This window comes from Papio anubis, chromosome 3 (genome assembly GCF_008728515.1).
Source record: "Papio anubis isolate 15944 chromosome 3, Panubis1.0, whole genome shotgun sequence".
In the NCBI taxonomy this organism is placed as follows: domain Eukaryota; kingdom Metazoa; phylum Chordata; class Mammalia; order Primates; family Cercopithecidae; genus Papio; species Papio anubis.
In genome coordinates, this window is record NC_044978.1 from 65309261 (window position 1) to 65336325 (window position 27065).

Sequence of the window (27065 nt, forward strand, 5' to 3'; positions counted from 1 at the left end):
AGTCTCTTCTAGGCAGCATATAGTTGGGTCATGTTTTTTGATTCAGTCAGTCAGTCTATGTCTTTTTATCACAAAATTTAATCCATTTACATTCAAGGTAATTATTGACAGGTAACTACTCAATACTACAATTCTGTTCATTATTTTCTGGTTATTGTATAGATACTTTGTTTCTTTCTTTCTCTCTTGCTGTCTTCCTTTGTGGCTTGATGGTTTTTTGTAGATTATGCTTTGAATTTTTTCTGTTTTTGTTTTGTTCTTACACTAAAGACTTTGGCTTTGTGGTCACCATGAGGCTTACCTAGAACTTATAACAGCCTATGTAAAACTGATAGTAACTTAATTTTGATTGCATTCAACAACACTACAATTTTACTATCCCTCCCTTTTATGTTTTTGAAGTTATAATTTACATCATTTTGTAGTGTGCATCTCTTGAAAATTTATTTTAGCTACAGTTGATACTCACAGTTTTGTATTTTAATCCTTGTGCTAGAAATAGAATTGCTTTACATGCCATTATTACGGTCCTAAAGTATTATGAATGTGGCTCTATATGACTTACATCTTTGAGTTTCGTGCTTTTGTATGTCTTATGTTATTAATTAGCAGCATTTTTTTGGTGTAAAGAATTTTCTTTAGTTATTTCTGTAAGGTAGGTCTGGTGGTGATGATCTTCCTTAGCTTGTATTTGTCTGGTAGCATTTTGTTTCCTCCTTATTTCTGAAATACAGATTTGCTGCATAAAGTATTCTTGGTTGTCAGGATTTTTTTTTCCCCCTTGAGCTCTTTTAATATATGATTCCATTGTCAACTGTCCTGCAGAGTTTCTGGTGATAGTCAGATTTACACTCTTTTGTATGTAATGTGTTTTTCATTTCCTGCTGTTCTCAGATTTTTCTTTGTTTTTTTTTTTTTTTTTTAAATTTTGATTATTATGTGTCTTGGTGAACACCTCTTTGGGTTGAGTTTCATTCGAGACTTCTATGCTTCTTGTACGGGGGCAGGGGAAGATGTTATGGGGTAATTTATAAATTAAAGGAGATTTAAGACACATACAAATCAGCAATAAGGTATGGAATTTACTTGATCCTGTATCAAGCTAATCAACTTTGAAAATAAATTTTGAGACAATCAGGGTAATTTGAACACTGACAAGGTACTTTATGAAATTAAAGAAATACAATTCATTTAGGTTCATATTGATATTGTCATTATAATTTTTAATCCTTTATATTATAGAAGTACAACTTGAAATATTTATAGATGAAATGTCATATTGAGTGAAATTTGTTTTCAAATAATATGAAATAGGAAGGGAAGATTGACCATGAATTGGAAGCTATGCACAAGGTAGTTCCTTATGTAATTGTTTACTTTTGGATATGATTGAAATTTTTCCTAAGAAGAAATTACAAAGAAAACAGAAGGTAAAATTGCTTGATGTGCCTATTTGTAAGCCTATTTTTGCTTCAGTGTAATGAATGAATGTTAATATCCTGGGTGAATGAAAAGAGTAGCAGAGGAGATTTGGGAGACTTGGTTGGTAGGCTATTGATTAACACATATCATCCCCTGATCACATTACATATTAGGAAACATCTTTTACTTTTTCTTATGAATTTGGATTGTGTAGTTACTATACAGAAAGACTCTGGAATTAAATAGTTTAATAAGACTTGGGTTCACATTCTAGCTCTTATACTTAGTAGCTATTTGGCAGCTTCCTCATGGCAATGTAGGGCAATGTAGTTATGAGGTTAAACTCATAAGAATCTTTTACTCTGAACCTAGTCACAGTATATAACAGAAAAACAAAGTTTCCTTTTTATAGATTACTAGGTTCATCTCATTAAGATGAAGAGTAATTTGGTAATGTTGTACCTTGAATTACACACACACACACACGTTGCTTAAACTTCCACCCTGGAAAATATAAATTTGACACTTTAAGTTGTCAAATAATACAGGGGATTGTAGCTATTGTTTAAAATCCTTCCCTTAGTTTCTTCTATTATTTCAGAGCCAACTCAGTACCCTGGGTAATGGTTGTGGACAAGACTATAAGTTATCCCTTAATTTTGATTATTACAGCAACTCATTTTGCAACCCTGTCTTCTGCCATTGATCCCAGATTTCCTCATTCTTTAAATAAAGTAAATATCTGGAAAGTACAGGAAAGAATTTTTTTTCTTTTTGAATTTGGCAAGTGGAATAAAAAGAAAGCCAAAGAAAAAGTCTGTCAAAAATATTTTCTTCTCAGTTTCATTGATGACATTCCTGTCAGGTTTTTGGAAAGGCCATAACATACAGATGTTAAATGCTTACTTGGAATTGAAAATTCATGTCCATTCCTTGTGGTAAGGAATGAATCAAGCAGTCTGTCTGCAGTCTTGCCCTGATTTTTATGAAACTGACCATATTGAGTTTTATATTAAGTTTTACGTTGAGCAATAAATAAGGTCAACATCACCAAAGTTTTGCTGCAAAATAACTCTCAGTGTTGCTTTGTGTGACTCAACAATAATCCATTTTTAATGTATAGTTCAGTTAGAGACTGATGTGGAAAAGTAATCAATGGCTCTATAATGGAAAATAAAAATGACTATTAATTGTGTGGGACAGATTGCTGAAACCAGACAAGGCCCCTGTTTTAATAAATTTTGAAAAGTGGCAAGTATACTGATTGCACATGGGAAAACTCCTGAAGAAAATATCTAAGAAAGAAATAAATCATGAGATTCAAAGCCACACTCGAAGCACTGCCATTCTTAATATCTACCTCGTGACTTCAACCAATATAGAAAACCAAAAATTGCATACCCCATGGTAACCATCTCTAGCCTGATCTAAAGTTTTCTAATATTTTGCATGTATTCAAACTTCTTTATGACTTTTATTCTCTTTGAAAAACACTGCATGAAGAAATTGAGATTCCTTCTTTCCTGAACTTATTTATACTGAACTTATTTACACTAAGTAAATCCATCCAGGGAAATTTTTTAATGAATATTCAGTTATTGAGAGCTATCATTTTTTTATTCTGTAGATGAGTATGTGTTCAAAGTTAATCTCTACTAGGTTTACAAACAGGTTTAATCTCAATATGTATGCTAGACATCCTTGACAATTCAGCCTCCCTGTCAGGACACTCTCACTGCCCAAGAATCTCTGCTTCCATTTTCCTTATTCCATCAGCGCTTGGAAACCATGCTTTGGTTGTATTTTCTTGATCAGGTCCCAATGATTCTGTTAAAGGGAGTTTTCCAAGAATGTCAGTAGGTTTTAGAAACTACCAAGTATTAAAATTTTGTCTTCAATTTTTCACACAAAAGTAGAATTTATAAAAAGAGTGCTACTGTTATATTTAGTCATGAAACAAAAAGAGGGATGATTAATTTTGCTTGACCAGATCAAGAAATTCTTTACTGATTTGAATCTTGAGGATGAGAAGATAATTATGAGTCTTAAGTGAGGAGAAAAATGAAACAGAGAGTGGAAAGTTTGCATGATTATTTATGCCACAGGCTTCTCCACATAAACTAACAGGTGCCAATTAGTTGTCTTATCCCTAGCATTCACCTGGACACAAATTGTCTCAAGAGTAGACAATTAAAAAGAAAGATCTTCTTAGATCTATGAAAATGTAGAATGAAACAACATCTGTCAGTAATGTGATTGGTTGACATTTCATAATGGCAACAAGGTGAAAAGCAGGATACAGAATTTATTTCAGTTACAGAATATGCACAATCACCCAATATTTCTTGAAGAAACTTATTTGCAGGGATTAATTGAGAGACAAAAATCAATGCAATAAATATTATTTGAGTGAGTAGCACGTAGATATAAGTAAGGAAGCAACAATTAAATTTTAGAGAGTCAGAATGTGTTACAGAGGTAGCAGGTAGCCTGGGTACATTGCTGAGACATGATTTCATTTTTTAATTTTTCAAATGAGCTCAGACAAGGAGTGTTTATGAATAATTAACATCAAAAAATTTAATTATTGAGGGTCAAAATGATATGCATTGATGTCATTACAGTTCTTTTCAACAAAAATTTGCATTCTAATACAATGAATGAGAAATTAGAGTTGCTACTTCGACTTTTAGATATAGTAATGAACACCTTAAAAGCCTTCAATGAAAGTATTTTATGCAGAAGGTGGAGAAATATAAATAAAATATATATTTCAATTCATTTTCCATAAATAGATCGTTTCTTATCTCTTGATGTGCAAGTGAGTGGGAGACAGAGCACAAAAATATTTCAATTGATGAATATTTCTAGTAAATTCATCTTCTCATTTTCTCCAAGAATGCAACTTGATATAAAATACTTAAGTCAAAAAAATTATATAAATTCACCAAACTTATGACAAATCTGGCCCAGTTATCTTGTGTATTGGTTAGAATTAAGTTTGGTTGTAGCAGAACTCTACCTTGTCTGTAACATAAGAAGAAAACAATAGTATAACTCTCTCTTACAGGAAAGTCTTTGTAGGCATTCAAGTGTTGTATAACACTTTCATGTTACTGTTACTCTAGGCATTGCCTCTACTCTCAATCTACACTCATCTTGCACCAAATCAAATATACTTCCTATGTAAGTTGGTGTCTCCTATTCATCCATCACACTGTTCCATCTTTAGGAATGTGTATCCCTGTAGTTGCCACTTTATATGTGCTTTTTTCTTTTTGGTTCAAAATAGCCCCTAGGCTACATCCAGCTTCAGAGGAGATAGGGAAATAGTAATTTTTCTGGTCAGCCATGTGCCTAGATACTCTGCCTCATTCAAGCTAGCTGTGTAAAACATCACAATCAACAAAATCTTAGTGGTCCTTACCTCAAGAAATTTTTCATCTCATGGATTTGATGAACACATAGTCATATTATTGAGCTCATATGGTGTATTAGTTTTCTGTGGCTCCTGTAACAAGTCACCAACAAATGTGTCACTTAAAACAACAAAAATTTATTCTCACAAAGTTCTGGAAGCTAGAAGTCCAAAATCAAGGTGTCATCAGGACTGCACACCTTCTAGAAGCTGCAAGAGATAATCCCTTCTTTGCCTTTTCCACCTTCTGATGGGGGTTGGCATTCCTTGGCTTATGGCCACACTGTTCTCCACTCAGCTTCTATCTTCACATCACTTTTCTGTTTTCTTCCTGTTTTGTCTGTCTCAAGTTTCAGTCTGCTGTTTTCTTACATGAACACTTGTCATTGGCTTTAGGGCCCAACTGGATAATCCAGGATGATCTCCTCATTTCAAGATTCTTAGATTAATTACATCTGCAAAGATACATTTTCCAAATAAAATAACATTCACAGGTTCCAGGGATTATGATCTAGATATATCTTTTTGGGCCCCACCATCAATCAACCCATATGTTTTTCCAACTACATAAAAACAATTACATTTTTAAGCTCAATTATCCTTCCAGCACAAATTTCAGATAAAGATGTTTTTCATCACTATATATATATACACTTTCCTTGTTCTCATGAACTATAGGTAGTGAACAATTTTACAACCTCTTCCCCAAGACATATTACAAATGTTAATAAGTGAAATAATCACAATGAAGTACATTTAAAACATTTAAATATTTTACTATTTCTTTTCTTTCACCTTCTTAAAAAATAATTTCAAACAAAAAGGGAGTTCTGCAGTTGGGAGCAGAATGCAATCTGTATATATTTCTTTTGTGTCAGGCAAATACATACTCTGATTTATTGGGCCTTAATCTGGGATATTTTAGATTCCAGGACATAACTTGCACTAGATGCAGAAAACATTTATTTATTATTACTTTTAGCTGGAGAAAGAGAGATCTTGAATCCACTCAGTAAAGAAAAGTAAATTAAGTTTGTTTGATGAGGGGCATAGGGAGAGAGAAAAGAGAAAAGAGTTTCATGAGGCAAAAATTCCCAATATTCTTTGCAGCATATTTGGTTAGGATAAGATAAAATTCAGAAAATAATAAAAATTGGAACTTCCCATTCTATAAATAAAGTGGAGACAAATGATTCATAAAACAGCATATTGACATAGTATATTTTACCTTGAATTGTCCTTGTATGGTACATACTATTATGTAATAGCATAGTAATCATGTTATATGAGAGCAAAATGTAAAAACAAGATAACCATATCTCTAAATTTTTATTATATAAGCTTGTATAAATAACTTTTTTGATCTATCCAATGCTCAAATTTTATGTGATGTTACATGAAGCATAAAAAATATAGATAATTATGATGTGGCAAATAAAAGTTATACCTAATTTAACTAATTGTAAATATTTATTTTAACTAATATTGAACATTAATATTCTTTAGACCTGTATAACATATATTTAATCTATTGGGACAGCAGGTTCTGAGGTAAAGGAATTCCTCATGGTAACAGTCAGTTTGGTGACTTGGTGAACTTCCCATCTCTGAAAAGAACAGGGATGGTTGATAACTTACTGGTGTAATTGTCAGGAAGATTTGTGACAAATCTAAGATTTTATAATTCACAGCAAATAGATGTGAATGTATAAAAAGACTTTAGCTTGGATTGAAAATACTGTGCATTGGAAGTGAATATTTTGAAGCAAAGGATAATGAAGAAAATCTTTGAGGAATACTCCATTCTCAATTGTCTGCAGATGTAGCATATTGCACGGTATGCTACCTATCCAGCAAGAGCCAAAAGCTTCTACCCTAGCTCCCCACTGTTGTATCTGGGAAATACCAGCTACATTTAACTACCTAATTTAAACTTCACCTGAAAGGGACATCTTCTGTATGAAATTATAATAAGCTTATGAATGTCAAATATTTGGAACTATCTATTATTTCAGAATATCAGCCCCCTCATGTCTTTCAGTGGGTAATTAAGGTTTGACTACAGTTTTATGTCTTTTTCTGTAAAAGGTATTGCTTTCTGACAGCTCCTTAAATTATCATGTGGAATGCAACTGTTGAATGCATAACTGAAACAGAGATATAGGATGTAAAAATCACACAGTATAATTTTCTAAAATGCAAATCACTTATATTCTACAGCTATTATGGAATAAAAATCCTAGTAAGAAAGTTGCACAGGAAGTTTCAGAAAGAAGATGGAAAAAACAGATTTGCTCCCTTTCTGTCTGTCTCTGTTAGTGATTTTCCAGACACAGTACAGAGGTTCTGGTTTGAAACAGTTTTAGGCAGGGCTTCAGAGAGGTTTTATTCCATAAAAGCACATTATTTCCATTAAAGTCCACAATAAGAGCTGAAGGATATGCCATTCTTTCACGAGAAGCAACACTCATAAATCTTAGTAACATAAGCAATTCTAAAATCAAATCAAATTGGAGTGCAGAACCATTTGGGGGCTGCTTTTCACATTTCTTTTTTTTTTTTTTTTTTTTTTTTTTGAGGAGGCAAAGATTTTCAAAGAAATAGGACTGCATTTTCAGCCTACATACTATCTCACATCGGTAATATCTGTTGTTTTTAACCTTTACTTTGTCTAAGTGATGTGTGAACATAAAGTCACCTGAGTGACCCATTAACGCACCACAAATTTTGTGATAACATAAGCAGACTAATGTTCTTGTGAACCAGTAATGAACATTGCTTCATCAGACTTCTTCATCTCCATAATTTTTCAAGGTCAAAAACTGAAATGTGATTTATAGTTCTATAAATTTCATTGCTTCAGAGTTTTGGTTTTCTCTAATCTCAGCTGTGAAAGGAGAGCTCAGAAGTTCCTTTGCAGATTTTCTTTTAACCAAAGAAATGAATGCATAAATAAAGCCCAGCTAAAACTTTCATGTGTTTAATGTCCTAGAAGAACAAAATGATTGGCTTGGAATTAAAGGGAAATGTAATGATTTTTTTTATATGTTTTGCAAGATGAATAATGAAAAGATCATGTAAAATAGTGTATGGTGTGACGAAAAAAAATCCCCAAAGTAGTATTTCCAATGTCAACATTTTCCCATGGGCTCTGTATTAAGCTCAGAGAAATCCTTTGTATATGCTTTGTAATTTTTAACTGGAAAGAAAAAGTGAAAGAGAAATATGTTACTTGGGCCATTAACTTGGCATGTCTATTGATCTCTTATAAGTAACCTGGAGCCTAGGGATTGCTGTAGTCAATATATATAGAAAGAAAGACTCAACTGGTGGGATTTCTTTATTAAGCAATTACCCTCTACCTTCTGCAGAGTAAATGCCAATGCTGCATGAAATTAACAGAATTCCACAGCTAGAAGTGAACAGAATGATTTGATACCTGTGCTTGGTATTTCTGGAAGGGAAAGATTTTATGAGCCTTGCAAGACAGACCAAAATTTAAAACTTAAAGAAGAAATTTGAGTTACTTTGGTTGAAACATTACTGTCTGCAAGTGTGGCAGTATGCTTTGTTTTTTCACAGCCTGTGGCAATGGTACGGTTTTTAATAGTAGGTAGCTAACCCCTTCAGTGGAAGTGGGAATTGTTTTGTTATCAGTTAGCCATTTGGCAAATATTCTGAAATTAGCAGGGCCTTGAACATTAAAAAGACATTATCATATCTTAAAACGAATAATGAATGTGAGTTTGGCTACCTAAAAATTTATTTAAACAAACAACTTCTAGGTTTTTTTGTGTGTTTTTTGTTGTTGTTGTTGTTGGTATGATAGGACAAATATGGTTTCTCTAACATTCTTAATGTGATACTCAACAAAAAATTCCAAAAGTTAACTCTGAAGTAGATTTTAGGAAGCAAATAACTGAAAGTATTTTAAATTAAATTTGTTTTCTTATAAGGACTGTGTAACAAGTAAATATACATAAAAGATGCTCTAATAGAGTTTTAAGATTTAAAGCAACATTTTAGTGAGACCCAAAGTTTGAGGGATATAGCACATTTCTAAAATTTTAAGTCAAGGGTAACAGAGTCGAGATATCGGAAGCTCAGATATTCTTGCTTTGACTTACCATCTATTAACTATTACTGAATAATTCTGTTTTTCCAGTCCTTACCTGTTAAAAAATTATAATGGGTGAATGATATTAAATGACCTTAAGTTTTCCTTCTATCACTAAAATGTTTTAATTATGTTGATTAAAAATAAAACATGATTTAACATACAATATTTACTTTTCTATATAATCCTTAAAATTTGGGCAATTTATAAAGCAAAGTTAAATACATGAAAACTTCCATAGTGTAAACCATAAAGTTTCTGAGACAAATCCCAATCAATTTAGAACTTTATTTGGTCAAGACGGAGGATGCATGGGAGACAGATCTGTACCTTTCTCCAGTGATGATTTTCAGGGCTTCAATATTTAAAAAGGAAAAGCAGGCTGGAGGGGAAATAGGGAGGGTCTGGTCACATTACTGAATCCACTTGTTGCAAGATAAAAGAAGTAGTAAGGAAATAGTCAATTATGTATTTGTCTCACGCTCTGTAAATAGGCATTTTACCCAAGATAAGGTGAACATAAAGTGGAGATATTTGACCTTTAATTTGTAGCTATCTGCTTAGGAACAAAAGCAAAGTCAGTTGCTTGCATGACTCAGCTTTCAGCTTAATTTTTCCCTTTTGGCATAATGAATTGGGGTCCCAGTTTTTATTTTCCTTTCGTAATAGAGATTACAGAAATACCTCAATTTTGCTTTAGATTATCATTAATCCAATTATTCATTTATTGTGTCAGACATTCGGTACTATAGGCAGGATCTTGTAGTTCAGTCAGAAGATATTCTACAAATACATAATTATATGCAATGTAGTAGATGATGCATTAAAGACAATTTAGTATGGTGAGTAAGAGCACAGACTCTGGAGTCATTCAATCCCTATGTCTGCCAGCTACCTGCTGTGTGAACCTGGTCAAGTTGCTATAATTCTCCAAACCTCAGTTTCCCAAAATGGGGATAATAATGATGATTAAATGAGACAATTCTTTGTCTCATTCTTAAGAAATATTTAATACATGTTAAGCATTGAGCTCAGTTATGCTCTTGGATTTGCTAGAGGAGCACAAAAGGGAAAAGTCAATTGCTATCTGCTTAATTCCAGGAAGAGGAGGTGCAAGGAAGTGTGATATTTGAGCTGGCTTTGAAAGAAGAGAGGAAGTTAATTGTGTAGATTAGAGTCAAGGGAAGTGCAACAAAGATAAAATACACACACATTTACTGAATTAAGAAGAACACATTCTAAGTTAAGGGAATGTAAATGGTTTATTGGCTGGAGAAGCACGTATGTATGTACTGGTATAAAAAGAGAGGGGTTGGAAATTGACTGAGGCTACCGCTTTAACATAAATGTGAAATGCTATGAAATACCTTGTGTACCAAGAATTTGGAGTTTAATCCTTCTGGAAACATCAGTGAAGCACCCAAGGTTTCCACATAGTAGTAGGATGACAGTATCAAAAGACTTACTGATGTAGAAAGGTCATGTTCAAGACAGTATGGAAAACCAATGAATGGAATTGAGATTGGCAACAGTGAGACGCCAGTTAGACTATTCCAGGCAAAAACTGATGGAGGCCAAACCCAAGGTTGAAATAGTAGAAATGGAAGGAAGAGAGATTTAAGAGAGAGTTCTGAGGTAAAAAGATGCGTGTATTAGGGTTCTCCAGAGAAACAGAAGCAATTGTATGTGTGTGGGAGGCAGGGAGAGAAAGAGACAGAGGGTGGAATTTATTTTAAGGAACTGGCTCACATGATTATGGAAACTGTCAAATCCAAAATCAGCAGGGTGAAATAGCGGGCTGGCAACTCAAGAAAGAGCCAGAGCTGCAGTTCAAGTCTGAAAGCTCTCTACCAGCAGAATTTCCTCTTGTCCAGGGTAGGTTGGACTTTTGTTCTATTCAGACCTTCAACTGATCATATGAGGCTCACCTACATTATGGAGGGCAGTGTGCTTTACTCAACATCTGACTTAAATGATAATCTCCTCCATAAACACCCTCACAGAAACACCCAGAATAATGTTTGACCACATATCTGGGCACTGTATCCCAGCCAAGTTGGCACATAAAATTAACCATCATGGGCATGTATTGATGATTAATTGGAGAAAACAAAAATGAGGAGAACAAGAAGCTGAAAATGAATAAGGTGTCCCTCTTGGTACAGGAAGAAGTATTATCTGAAGTAAGAGAAAAGGAAGAGACCGACTGTGGATGGAAGAGTTAGAGTTGAATCATTTTGATTGATTATATTGAATTTGAAATGACCGTGGATAATCCAAGTGAAATGTTTCTTAGAAAATTTGAGGTATTGGTCTGAAGCTTAGATAAGAAGACAGGGTTAAGAATAAAGACTCAGACTAATACCCAGCATCTATATGAAACTTAAACAAATTCACAAGAAACAAACAAACCCATTAAAAAGTGGACAAATACAGAACAGACGTTTTTCAAAAGAAGACATACAAGCAGCCAACAATGCTACAAAAAAAAGCTCAACATCACTGACCATTTGAGAAATGCAAATTAAAACCATAATAAGATACCATCTCACACCAGTCAGAATGGCTATTATTAAAAAGTCAAAAAATAACTGGTGCTGGCAAGGTTGTGGAGATAAAAAGGAATGCTTATACACTGTTGGTGGGAGTGTAAATTAATTCCACCATTGTGGAAAACAGTATGGTGATTTAATGAGCTAAAAACAGAACTACCATTTGATTTATTAGTGGATATATATGCAAAGGAATATAAATTACTATATCATAAAGACACATGCACACACATATTCCTTGTAGTACTATTCACAATAGCAAAGACATGAAATCAGCCTAAATCCTCATCAATGGTAGACTGGATAAGGAACATGTGGTACATATACACCATGGAATACTATTCAGCCATAAAAAAGAATGAGATCACGTACTTTGCAGGAACATGGATGAAGATGGAAATACTATTCAGCCATAAAAAATAATGAGATCATGTACTTTGCAGGGACATGGATGAAGATGAAAGCTATTATCCTTAGCAAAATAATGCAGGAGCAAAAAACCAAATACTGCATGTTCTCACTTATAAATAGGAACTAAATTATGGGAACACATAGACATATAAAGGGAAACAACACACCCTGGGGCTTAGTGGAGGGTGAAGGCTGGGAGAAGAAAGAGGATTAGGAAAAATAGCTAATGGGTACTAGGTTTAATAGTTGTGTGATGAAATAACTGTGCAGCAAACTCCCATGACCCAAGTTTACCTATGTAACAAACCTGCACATGTACCCCGAACTTAAAATGAAAGTTAATAAAAAGAGAGTAAAGACTCAGAAACCAATGATCTATTCAGCTGAGAACATAGATAAAATTTATGAAAGTAGTGATTCTCAAACCTAAAGCTCATAAGAATCATCTGTGAAGTATTTTAAAAATACAGATTCTGGTCCCCACCCTTGGAAACATTAAGTCAGAATTTTCAGAGCTGTAGCTCAGGCATTCAATTTAGCAAGTCCCATAAATGCAGCCAAGTTTGAGAGACTCTAGCTTAAAGTTTGAAGACTGCTAGCTTAAAGAACAGATCATGAAGCAAAATAAGAGACCAAGGAAAAAGGATAAAATGTAGAGAGTAGCATATTTTAAAGAGAATAGATTAGGAGAACCCATAAAAGTAATCAGCAGGAAATCAAGGAGGAAGAACGTTATCTGGAAACCAAATTAAGGAAAGCTGGGCTAATAGTATCGAATGCAGAAATTATGTCAGTAAAGATAAGGAATGTGAAAGACATTCAACTTAGTTTTCTGCAATTAAAGCTCATTTTGATCTATTACTAGCAAAAGGAGTATTTGGGTCTTAGGAGTAGTAAACTCCGTTTTCTATTTCCCAGTCCCACTTTCATGTTCCCCAGAACCAAAGGCAGCTTTTTTACCAGATGGCAGCTGGCCAGGACTTTTTTTTTTTTTTTCCACTGAACTAGGAAGTAAGACAGGCACAAAACAAGATATAAAATCAAAGAAAGAGACTAAGTAAACCATGTCATAGACGTCAGCCTGATCATTATGTTTAGAAACAAGCAGGATGACACGAAAAAGTCACCGTATGTATCTTCCAGCTGGAAAATGTTTCTAACTAAAGAAAGGAGGCCAGAGAATTTTCAAAAGAGTTGTTGAGACTATAAGCAGTAAAGGGAATGTCACAAGTCCTACCTCAATGTCACTACAACAAATATCAGCCTTATGTCAAAAGCATCCTGCATTCACTTTGCCTTACATTAAGACTTTGCCTCAGAGCCAAGTCCTAAAGGGAAGATGCTATGGAACCACAATTACGATATAATCAAAACTTGGCTCTGAAAGCTTAAGTCCATGCAATTAAATTTCCCAAAGCCAACCAGGCCATTGTCTCCTCTGCAGGAGAACAACCATTCATAACATTTTGCCCTCACTCTGGTAGGCCAGTATTGTCTGCATTACTTCAGTCAGGAAATTAATAGAAATTCACTGGAATTGAACACATAATTGCACTCTGATCCACCAGGTCCTACCCACTGAAGTAACCAGTACATTTGAAACATTATTGGGACATTCAGAAAGTCATCCCATACAGAAAGCTGGGATACCTGTACTTTACTAAATCTTTAATTTGCCAATTTAGAGGCATATATATATAAAATATATAATATATACTATATATTATACTATATATTATATATGCTATATATTATATACTATATATCATACTATATGCTATATACTATATATACCATATAATACCATATATTATATATACCATATATTATATATACCATATATACTATATATACTACATATTATACTATATATTATACATCCTATATACTGCATATTATACTATATATTATACATAATATATAGCATATTGAATGTATATATTGTATATATTATATACACTATATATTATACTATATTATATATTTTATGACACATAGCATATATAATATAGCAAATGTATATATTCTATAGTAATCTACTATATACTATATATCTATGATATATAATATATACATTTGATATACTATATATGCTATATATGTTATATGTGTATCTATAATATATAGTTATATGTGTACATATAATATATAATATATGTATATATTATATAGCATATATTATAATATGATATAATAGTATATATAATACATATATTATATATGCATATATTATATATGTATATATTATATGTATATAGAATACATATATTATATATAATATATATTATATATACAGTTGAGAAGTCTCTTGCTTGAAAAAATGAGTGATCCTGTCTTCCACCTTTTGTGATACATACATTTTTTAACTGAGAGTAGTTTCGCTCTTGTCACCCAGGCTGGAATGCAATGGCACAATCTCAGCTCACTGCAACCTCTGCCTCCCAGGTTCAAGCAATTCTCCTGTTTCAGCATCCCAAGCAGCTGGGATTACAGGCGTGATCCACCACACCCAGCTAATTTTTGTATTTTTAGTAGAGATGGGCTTTCACCATGTTGGTCAGGATGGTCTTAAACCCCTGACCTCAGGTGATCCACCCTCCTCGGCCTCCCAAAGTGCTGGGATTACAGGCGTGAACCACCACACCTGGCCTGTGATAATTAATTATATTGGAAACATTTCCTGCTTTGGAAGACCATCTCAAACAAAATTTCACCAATAGTAATATATTAATGAGAAAACGTGGCTGGTTTTAATTCAGAAGACTCTCATTACTGCCGATATCTTTATTATACCGGTCAAATTAAATGGTTCTGGAAAGCATCATCAATTCACTCTTTCAGTATTTCTCTAAGTCAGTCAAATGTCTATTTCCTTCTAATTCAGTTCTTCTCCTATGTAGTAGAGGCATAATGCTGAAGCTAATGCTTTCTGTATACCAGAGTTTAATCAAACAAGCAACATTCAGGTACTGATTTGAAAATCGCGATCTTCCCTGATAAAATGAGCTCCTCCTCACAATTCAAGATTGCACCATTCACTTTCTATGTTTTCCTAAATTACTAAGAGTAAGACCCATACACATGCGGTAAATTCCTACACAAATGGTCTGTTTATTATCTATTAATGACTGCCTTAAATTTCAACCCACCAGGATGTCACTGCAGATTAAAATTGACAGCCAAAGGGGGCTTTGGTGTTCAATTCAAATTTTTGAATTCATAGATTTGAATGAGAGAATTGAAATAGAGAAGTAACTTGTCCAGCATCCCACATCCAGTAAGGGATAGAGCCAGGACTTGAATTCAGATCTTCTTGAGTACACATAAGCTTTCTTTTTCCTACTATGTCAAGGTACTGCTATAATTCTCTAAGCAGTTTATGACTTCATGCTTCTTCCCTGTCTGACAAGTTCACACTGCCCCAACTTGCATACATTTTTTCTTTTTGTGCAGTTCCTTAGCATCTGCCTTTTCATTTTGCCCCTCCAGAAACTCCATTCTTCATCTCTTAAATGTGATTTATTTCTCAGTATGTCTGAACACATTTACATTTCTATCCTGAACTTCAACCCTGTCATCAAAAGTAATATTTTGCCTAGTTCTTTTCTCAGAGGCAGATCAGTTTTGCAGGGATCTGAGGTAATCCACACTTAAAGTTTTACTCTAGGGTGACCCTAGTCTCTGCAAAAACATATTTTCTACCTTGGTCTTTGGGTTATGAAATTCTTAGTGGTATGATGGAAAGATTCAGGAGAGCTGAGAAGTTATCATGGATTTAATATATTTTTGCGTGCCCAAAAATGCAGAGCCATGTTATATTTAGACTATTGCCATATAAAATAGTTGTTTATTGCTTCATATAATGTATATGTTATATGCCAACTCTGATTTGAATGGAAGTGTATTTGTTCCATGATAGATGTTCTCCTAATTCTAGAACTCTAAAAAAGATAATATGACATGAGCAATAACTCACCTCATAACTTCCAGAAACTTGTTCATGTATATTACAGTGTTCCATTGAGCTGCAAGTAACAGTAGAAACAGACATACATATATTGGTTCACCTAGATATAAAAAGTAAGCAAACAGTAATATACATTTATACTATTTAATTATAAAAGCAGGTTTTTTGTTAATTTTACATTAACTATCCAGAAATGTCTAAAGTATTGTTACTGAAATCTCAGTTTTAATTACTAAATAGTTAAAAAATATAAGATTTATGTATTTACACAATTTCATTCCTGTAATCTAGTCAGAAAAGGATAAGGGACCGATGGCTGAAAGCTTGGGAACCCTTGCATCATCCACAGCTGGCTTAAGACAAGAAATCAAACAAAGTAGCTTATAAAAATCAAGAGTGTAATTTTAAAACTAAAAATAAGTAAGTTAAAAATATATTCCTTTATAAAAAAGATAGACTTTCACATTCAATAAAATTCACTTACAATACTTTTATCCAGTCACTTGAAATTCACTGTGGGAATGTTTCATGTGTAAATCCTCACACTTTCTCTCACTAGATACCTCATAAAAGCAGCAAAACAGCAACAGCAAACAGAGGCCATGTGTACGTCCTGGAAAGCAGCCTTCTCCTTGGCCTTGATTAATGATGACAGTTCAAATCTACCTCAATCTCTCCCATCGCATTCTTAATGCTGAAGAGCTGCTTGTATGTTCCCTTAACCCAGCCACAGGGGATTTATGGGTGTGCACACATACCAGGTAAGAAAAACAGAAGGTTGGCAGACCCGAGTAAAGGCAGCAGATGCAGTTGTAGACACCATGGTTAGCATTAACAAGCACAGAAAAAATATTTCTATTTTCCTGTGAAGCTGAAGCACAGACTGAACAAGACAGACATACAGATAAAGAAGACCAACCACAATAGCACTGTACCAGGAAATATATTAGGTGCCCATCCAATTATCTTACGTGGTCAAATACAAAAGGAATCCGTGTACAGGGTCAATGGTAGCCTTCATTCCTGACTTTTTCTGGTGAGATTTTCATTGAAACCTGAGTACTCTTTCCACATTAAAATGTCTGCTTTTGAAACTAAGTTACTACTTATATGAACACATCAAAGAGGCATTAGCATGAAAGAGGGAAAGATCATTATGTCATCCAGCTCACTTCCTTGCCAAGTAATGAATATCGCCCTCATTCCTCTTCCCAAAGTATTGGTCAAATCCTGTTTTTAAAGCCTCAGAGATGGGCATCCATCCTCTCCCTCAGAGGATATTTATTCCACATTTTAATAGTTTTCACAATTAGGAAACTTTTCCTGAAAGTCTGTCCAATTTTTCTTTGCTTAATTTCTTTCCATGGCCATTTAGTAATGGCTTAGAGTTCTGAAAATCTTTCAAAGGCAGTTGATCTGGAAAAGGGTGACGGAAAGTGTGCATGATGAGACTGGGGCGAAGCAAGCCTATCAGGAGCATCTAAAACCACTTGGATTTCCACTATGACTTCTGTGTTTACCTTATCACATTTTCATATCTATATATAAAACCATGAACTGGAGTTTGTAGAAATTATCAGAAATCTTCCACAGAACACTGTTTTTTGGCTTGAAAAAAAATTAACACAGGTCATAGAATAATACTAGCGAAAAAATCAGTTATTTGTAGCCAACTTAACCAAGCGTGTGGTCCCGTTTTTTTCCCACTATAGTGGGTGAAGGTTGGTGAGGGCATTAAAGGAACGAGTAAACCAGAGAAATAATTTACTCCTCAAAACAGTCTTAAATACCCAATTCAAGGAAATCAAAATTTGGTCACCTAATGAGAAAAAAATGGACACATTTTGAAGAAGTCATAACTTAATGCTCTACATTCTTGGATTTTATCTCTCTAAGCCCTTCATTTCTCCTACCTTCTAACCAACTAAAGACAAAAATCACAATAAAAACTCAAAGCATAAAAATGCCTTAATTGAAACAACAAGCATTTCTAGTCATTTATAAAAGTATAAATGCCTAGAATACAATTACAAATCAAATTTAATACTTTGTGTCATTTTATGTTCACCTTTTGAGGAATTAAAAGATATCCAATAATAGAAAAGATATCCAATATATTTGGCCATAGAGCATCTTTGGAGGGCATAGTGTTATTTTCTGTATTGCGATTTTATCTAATATATCCACGTGATTTGATATAACATGTGTTTCCACCAAACCCTTAATAAATTTATTAATTTAAATGGTCCCTTGAATGCAATTTAAGTACATAAAATTAGTTTTAAAGTAATTTTGAGTGCTTCTCATTATAAACCATTTAAAATGTAATAGAACTTTCATTAACTGCAATATCAGGATCCACAGTCTTGTTTCCCTAATGATGACGTTTATTCACGATGACTTCAGATACTAAAAATTCTTTTTCATTGTTAGCTGACCTTTGCATAACCTTTCTAAAGCTTATCAATGAACATTTTCCAATCTCGGGGAGTTCCTAGGAACAAGGGGATTCATCCTGGTGCAACATGCCATGCTCTTGAGGATGCTAATATGCAAAAAGTGTCAGGGTCTGTTAAAGTTGCTGCTAACACAGTCGGCAGGTCATTGTGCAGCCTAGAAAGGGGCACTTTCCTGTGGCACAAATGAGAAATATTGCAAATAAGTACCTCATCTGAGCAGACCAAATAGAGAAAAATGCCTGCTCTTCTGGGCTGAGGCAGAGACCAGATAGGACACAGAGAATGGTGAACAAAGTGCTCCCTGGGTTTTAGCTCATCGTACCCACTTGGCCAACTGCCTCTGTTCAGGACATAGGGTACACAGCCTATGCAGTGGCTCCAGATTCCACATATCACTTGAATTACAAATCAATCTGATGATAGGCAATTTCGGAATGCTCAAAAAGGACTTTCAAATCCTGCGTTGCCTAGATTCTGTTTTGTAAAATAGGATCTAGTTCCATTGTAACTTGAAAACTGTGATTTTTAAACTGAAATAATCAGACACAGTATCTTCTCTGAAGGCTTTTATCAGCATAAAATAGTGGAACAATTAAATGCTTGGAAGTTAGGTAAATTTGTAAACCAAACTTTAACATGTGTGGTGAGATATTGGTCAAGTTACTTAAAACTCTCTTAACCTTTCCTGATACATAAAATTGAGATAATAATGGCTGATGGGAGGACTAAATGCAATAAAATATGAAATGCTTGTTAAATAGTCCATGGAACATAGTTGTATACAATATCTGGCTTCAATCCTACATGGAAAAAAGATAGATATATAATCATCTGGCACATAAAGTTGACTGTTCCTTTCATTAAAGCCTGATTTTGAATATGAGTCATTGTGCAGTTGCTATGGAAATCAGTGAATAGTAAAGGTAATTACTTTAACAAATTCTTTCGTAGCACATTCACTGCAAAATACTTCTGTCTCTAAATAGTCTGAGGTATTTGGTTTCTCTTGGAACGTTCTCTTAAATGTTCTAAGTATTTAAATTCCTTCTCTCTTGCCCCCAACCCTCACACTGGACATGATATTTATTAATAAAAACAATAAATTAGATATTCTCAGAGATTCACAGGTAAGACTAAATGAACCCTGTCCTTTTATATGTATGTTTAACTCTGAACAAACTATCTAATACTTTGACTCTGCTTCTTATATATTCTACAGCACAGTTTAATACATCTTCCCAGTCAATTCACAGATATTGCTGAGTGGATGGGTTGAGGTAGGTGCACATAGTAGGTATTTATTGTCTGCAAGAAATTAGCCTAGCCAAATACATAGTACTAAATAGTTATATAGTGTCTTCTTTTTATAATTTGGTTTTATTGTTATCTTTCTAATAAAATACTTGTTCTTTCAAATTGAGTTTATATTATAAACATATAAAGGTTGAAGAGTGTTTTATGGGCTTCATGACAAATAAGCTATATCAATTTTATACAATATCTTTAAAAGTCATATCTGTTTAAATGTTTCGTGTTTCGTTTTTTTTTTTTTCCTGCTAAATAGAAAGGTTAATTGGTTAAAAATGTTCTGATAGAGGGGAACCCTACTGAGAGGCTGGCCTGAGAGGTAGAATAATAATAGTAGTAGTCTGAGAAAGCTATAAAGAAAGCAAGGTATTTTCTTATCTATACTTCTTGGTCCACAACAATCAGTCCTGCCGTGTACATGTAGAAACCAATATGTTGTGAGAATTATCAATGATCATGCGAAAAGTAAGCATTCATGATGATTCACATTTTTTAAAGCATGTTCTAACATTTTACTTTACAAATATAAAGAAGGAAGAGCTAGATGTTTCTGTTATTCTCTAAGATATTTTTTAATTGTGCCAATATAATTAGAATATGGAGTTTTAATACATAATTACAATACATATTTAATACTCCTGTCAAAGATTCATCATCCTCAGGATCCTTAAAGGAATTTTATGGTCATATGTAAAAAAAAAAGAATTACAAAACAAGTTGTGTTCATTGACTCAAAAAATATTTATAGAGCCCTTATAATGCATTGTGACATTTGCGTGAGGACGTATGTTAAGTAAAGTCATCATGCTGACTTCCGCCTTCTTGGGGCTTTCAATCAGGGAAGATCCTCATTAATTACAGGATCACATAAAAACATACAATTGCAATTCTGTGAAATACTCTGAGTATGTGGCATGCAGTTCAAAGTCCCTGGGGAAGGGAGAAGTATAAGGAACTAAAGTAAACCAGTGAGGCTGAATCCCAGACGGCAGAGTTTTGGCGAACAGGTTACGGCTTTACATAAATATCCTGTAAGAGATAAAAAGCCACTGGAATTATTAAGCAGCAGAAACACTAGATTTTTCTTTTGAAAAAGTAATTCTGGCTGCAGAATGGAGAATGCCTTGGAGAGAGAAAGAATGAAGGCTAATGCAGTAGTTCAGATAAGAGACAACCAGATTTTAATCTACACATCTCCATCAGAACTCTTTTTGCACATAGCTCCATGGCCTTGCTGCCCTAGGCAACAGTCAGCAGGCGGCCAAACATGTGAGTGAGCCACAAGAACAACTTGGCCCAACCCCACATAAATTGTTGACCTATAAACATAAGCTAAATAAATACATTTGTTTAGCAATAAAATAATAAAAAGAAGTAACTCCTCTTTTTAAGGTCACTGATGACCACCACATTGATTAATCACATGGTCAAGCATTCGTCATATTACCCAACTGCTCAGGGGCATTTGATGCAATTGATCACTCCTTCCTTCTTCTTTTTTTTTTTTTTTTTCGAGAGAGAGTCTCCCTCTTTCACCTGGGCCAGAGTGAAGTGGCCACAATCTTGGCTCACTGCAACCTCTGCCTTCTGGGTTCAAGTGATTTTCCTGCCTCAGCCCCTACAAGTAGCTGGGATTACAAGCACCCGCCACAACTCCTAGCTAATATTTTGTATTTTTAGTAGAGACGGGGTTTCACCATGTTGGCCAGGCTGATCTCAAACTCCTGACCTCGTGATCCGTCTGCTTGGGCCTCTCAAAGTGCTGGGATTACAGGCGTGAGCCACCGCGCACAGCCCACTCCTTTCTTGTTGACATTACACCCCTGTCCTGCTCTGATCTTCATTGTTGTTCCTCTCAATCTTCTTGGCTGTTGCTTCTTGTTGTCCATGGTAAACTGCAGTACTTTAGGGCTTTTTTTTTTTCCCTCACATATTTATCTTCTCTCTTTATACTTTTCTTGGTGATGACATCCAATCCCATGATTTTTAATACATCAACACACTGAAAACTTAAATTTTAACTTCATTTCTAATGTTATCTAAACTAAATTTGTATCATATGCCAGTTATGCCAAAATATATCTTGAATCTGATCTCCACCGCTGACACTTTATTTCAATCATTCAATTCAGATAACTTCCTACATTGTCTTCATTTTCACCCTTGCTTATATTCTAATTTCAATACAGCATCCAGAGTGAGTCTTTTAAAATATAAATCATCAGGCAGGGTCTTCCCCACCCTCCCCACCCACTGACCCTCTGGCGGAAACCCACCGCGCAGCCTTCTCTCCTGCATCAGTTGTGCTGATTGGTTGCAGCGCCGCATCTCTCTGCGGTGGAGCCCCAAGAGAAAAGTAGACCCTTGGCCACAACCACTGCTAAGGTCCCTTCCTCTGCTGTCTCCAAGTTGGGGAGGGCACATAAACCCTGAGATTGCCCCAGAGTTGTGGTGGGCAGCCCGGGAGTGCCAAGCCATGAACGCAGCCAGCTCTCAAGTGGGGAAGGAACTCACATTTTCAGATCATTGATAGGGAGCATGGCTGCAACCTTGGGGAAATGTAAGGGAGCCACAAGACTGAGCAAGAGCCTGCTGACTGACCATTATGCCTAAGCACCACCTAGTGAATCACACTCCAAAGCTTCAACACCAAAAGTACTTCGTTAGCATACCAGCCTGTGTACCAAAGACAAGAAGTCAGCTACAAATGAAGACCCTGCACAAAGCTTTGGCCCTCTGGACACATCAACAAAATATAAATCAAATCATATTACTCTTTTGCTCAAAACTTGCAAAAGTCTTTTAGTCTTCTGTTTTGTTTTTTTTTTCCTTTTCTTTTTTTTTCTTTTCTTTTTTTTCCCGTTTTGAGACAGAGTTTCCCTCTTGTTGCCCAGGCTGGAGTGCAGTGGCTGAGATCTTCACTCACTGCAACCTCTGCCTCCCAGGTTCAAGTGATTCTCCTGCCTCAGTCTCCCAAGTACCTGGGGTTACAGGCATGTGCCACCACGCCTGGCTAATTTTTGTATTTTTAGTAAAGACGGGATTTCGCTATGTTGATCAGGCTGGTATCGAACTCCTGACCTCAGGTGATCCACCCTCCTCGGCCTCCCAAAGTGCTAGGATTACAGGCGTGAGCCACTGCACCCAGCTTTCTTTTACTTAGAGTCTTACAAGTAAAATCCAAAATTCCTACCACAACCCACAAAGTCTTAAAAGCTGTGTAATCTAATATCCCTGTATCCTTTGTATCTCTTCCTTGCTAACTCTATTCCTTTCTAGTTCTGAAAAAGCTAAGCAAGCCCAGGGGATTTTGCATTTGCTGTTCCCTTTACCTAAAATGTCCCTTCCCTCCAATGTCACAAAGCCATTTCCTCCAATTCTCTCATGTCTTTCCTGAAATATATTTACATGTAAACTTTATCGACCACTCTTGATAAAATCATACCCCACCTAAATCACCTCCTAATGCTCTTACTTGTTTTTTGTTTTCATGAAATTTATGCCACTATTTATCTCACATGGAATTTATACCTCACTTTATTTATGTATTTATTTGTTTATTTTATGCCCCCTTCCTTAAAGATTGTGAGCTCTATAAGACCAAGGAGTTCATTTTAGTTGTTACTGTATGAGACAGTATATATTGCAGGCATCTAATATAATATCTGTTGAATAAATAAATGAATAAATATATAAAATCAGGTTAAACATAAATTGCTGAGGATTTTTACACTTGCATAAAGTGTACACTCAAAAGATTACAGTTATAAATAATTATCTATACATATTATTATATTTAACTGTCAAAAGTCCCCAGGAGGTAAAAAATATTAGTCTATTTTGCAGATAAGAAAATTGAGGCTGAAGAATAATTGGAAATGTGTCCAAGATTCCACAGAATGCATGTGTTTGAGTATAAGACCTATGTCTTACAGTTCCTTTTCACACTATCTCCCATAAACAACCTGAATATTGCAAGCAGTTTGACTGGCTTTGTGTATTCAGGTACTTACATTTAAAAATCCTGGCACAAAAGTAAGGTAATTGCTTGTGGAATATGAGAGGGATAGAGTCAGAAAAACTTCCCGTAAAATTCTGGCTCAAGCAATAACCCAGTTTGTGACCTTGAATGCACCTTTCACTTCTCAACTTCAATATTTGCCTCTATAAAATGATAATCTTAAAATGTGCATATTACACAGTGGGATACGAATGATTAATGGTTACTGTCTGCAAAGAATTATCTAAGTGCTAAATAATATTATGGTTACTAACAGGTTTGGAATTCTGGTTCAGAACTTTTGGCTGCTTATTCAAACCTTATCTAAACTATCTTAAAATCTTGAGTCTTTAAGACTGGCCTTACTAAAGCTTTTTCCTTGCTTATAGTCTAAAGTGATTTCTTAAGAAAAGAATTTGTCTTATGAATCTTGTGAAATTTTCAAATTTCTGCTTTTAAAGTCATCCTTCAAAAGGAAGATAAGAGGCATTTATTAGGAAAGCAAAACAACCTACTGAATAAGGGATTGCTTTTGACCTTGACATTGGTGTCAGCATCCCGTGGTAGATGCTGCTAATTTTTTGAATCAGTAGTTGAGCCAAATTTCACAGTATCAGTAAAATTTCTGAACACTTTCTGCTTACAGGAATACAAAATCCAGGTACAGCCAACAGGAGAAGAACCACTGGGAATGGGGAAATTTTTAAAAGCATTCAATGTAGCCATTCAGTAACTTTCCTTTATATGGATTTTAGATAATTCACTGTGGTGTCAGTCTAAGCACTATTTTTCTCAATGCAGAAATTATTTCGACAATCATATCATATCACATATATCACATATCATTTACTTAGATATTTACTGATTGCTTAACGGATGGCAAGGACTTGTTAGACATTGGACATATAGAAATAGAGACATACCAAACATTACATTAAAATGTCAATGGAAGTAAACACAGGAACTGGAATGAAATTACCCAATTTAAACTAAGAATATAACTCCTTTGGCTTTTGAGAAACACAACAGACTTAAGCAACAGAGTCAAGCCAAATTGCCTGGTTCAAGTTCCAGCACTGCCACATATTAGCTGGGTGTCGTTGGACAAGTTATTTAATTTCTCTGTGCCTCATTTCTCTGTTACAAAACAGAGATTTTAATAGAATTTACCTCATAAGGCTGTTGTGAAGATCAAATTAATTATTATGTATAAAACACTTGGAAAATCTTAGCAGAAAAAAAGATTTTATATAGCTAATGGTTTTTATTATTATTTCAAATATAATAGTCTTTCCATGGTAGCAACATAAAATCCAACATCTTAGTAAAAAAAAAGGTTGGAATAACTATATAATATCTCTAAGTAACTGATAGTGTTAATACATTATTAACATGATTGAATATTTATGAGTTTTATTCGGGACTTAACCACTTATTAGTTGTGTGAACTTGGACAAGTTACTCAACCTCTCCATAATTCCATTTTCTCAACTGCAAACAGGGGGTAATATTTATACTTAGCTCCCAAAGTTCTGATGAAGGAGGTTTAAATTAATTAATAAAGTAAAGCACTTTAACAGAACCTGGCACATTGAGCCACTGTGTTAGTTATTGTTATTATTACTAATGTCAGAAAATATATTACAATCAAAAGGAATGCGACCAGAGTTCAATAAGAAATTAACAATAATCATCAAATATCAAAGTATGAAATGCTTAATCTGAGACAAACATAATTATTAGTAAAGAATGATCAATGAAAAATAAATATTTGTGACGCTTAAAGTCAATGGAGTAATAAAAAAATACTTACCAGCTGACAGTTAATAGATAGCATGATCTTTTTGGAGTATCTTTTTGTACAAGCTTCTCTGGGTAGACATCAATCTTTTCACATTACCTAGCACCTACCAAGTAGCCTGAAGCACTTAACAAGCTGTTACATGGGGTGGTTTAAAGTAGTAACAAGAAAAGGAAAAAATAAAAAAATGAAAAGCCAGAAGGAAAAAGTGCATTCTGTTTTGCTGAGTTGCACAACCTGGCTGATGGCCTAGGAACTACACTGGAAGTCGCTGAGTCTGGTTTAAATGCTTAACTCTAAGTCCCAAGGAAGTTCGAGAATCCAATGTCTACCAATATTTTAACATAACTTACATAAATCTTCAGTAAACATCAAGTATGTTTGGGGGAGATAAGTTTGATTACTTACTGGCAATGTGTAATTACAAATTCTCCTTATATTTTCACAAATGGAGTTATTAGAATGATCACTTCCCACTTTGATGTGTGTAGAAATTATGACTCCACTTATAGCCCTATCCACTCACCTCTCCTGTTCTTTCTAAACTTACTATATCCTTGTTTACAGCCTCTCACTCTCCAACATATTACTGGCCTAATTTCAGCTCATTCCTAAGAAGAGATAGTGTTTCCAGATCTGTGCACACTGAAGATATTCCAAAAAGATTTCACCCTTGTTAAGTCCAGAATGATAGGAAATTTCCTAACATTGCAGTAAATGCACAGGCTTTTATTTACTCATCATGCTTGTTGACAGCCATTTCATGCTGGAATGGACAGTCTAGGGGTGGCCTGGCTCAGAATCTAAACACAGAATAGCTTTTGTGGGGCAGCACAAATCTTGCCAAATTATGTGTGGTTTCCCCTTAAAAATTGTTTATCAAAAGTCTTACCAATAGCGAGGTGTAACCCAGAGACTTTGGCAATGAAATTCTACTCATACAAATCACAGAAACATGTGTCTTTAGGATTTTTAAAAACAAAAATCTCAAATCAGTTTATATTTTTGTCGCATTTACACTTGTTAAAAAATTTAAAAAGGTAATCAGGGCCTCTTTTTTGTTACACAGCCAATAACGGTTACGGTCAAACGAGTTTTGATTTAGATAAAAGGCAAATTGCATCTCCATGTCTGGGATAAGCCTGTAAAATTCATAAGTGAAGCTAATCCTTGATCTGTTTCGCCTCCTTTCTTGTACTGTTGGGGTGAGAACATAGCAGCAGTTATAGAATCTGCCTCTATGTTAAAGAAAGTTGTGAGAAGTTGACATAAAAACTGCTAAAAACCTTATATATATATGTGTGTATATATGTATATATGTTTATAAAGGTATATAAAATTATAAACCTATATACGTACATATGTTTTTGGTTTTCTAACTTTCTTGGTTCCTCAATTTCTACAAACTCTCAGTTTACTTTAAATTAAGAGTTATCAACAACAATAACAAAAAAATGGTAATCCTGTACTCCTAGCTAAGTAGGTTTTTCTACTCCCAATATTATTTTGTCAGTGATAACTCACATACTGCTGCTTGATAAAATAATCTCTTCCAGACAGCCACTTGGTGACATGAAATCATTTAGAAAGAACCAAATAGATATGTGGAA

At 34.5% G+C, this 27065-nt stretch overlaps 1 long non-coding RNA gene across 2 annotated transcripts; it reads right to left on the reverse strand.

Annotated features, from left to right (window-relative positions):
- Positions 1–905: 905 nt before the first annotated feature.
- On the reverse strand, positions 906–26734 carry LOC103884613. 2 transcript variants are annotated; one of them, XR_647265.4, is made up of 3 exons: positions 25468–26734; positions 15897–15987; positions 906–5295 (listed from the first exon to the last, which is right to left on the reverse strand). It is a non-coding gene; the product is annotated as an uncharacterized LOC103884613 (long non-coding RNA). The 2 variants fall into 2 exon arrangements; XR_647264.4 differs by having other exon boundaries at positions 15897–15945; positions 25468–26714.
- Positions 26735–27065: the final 331 nt, after the last annotated feature.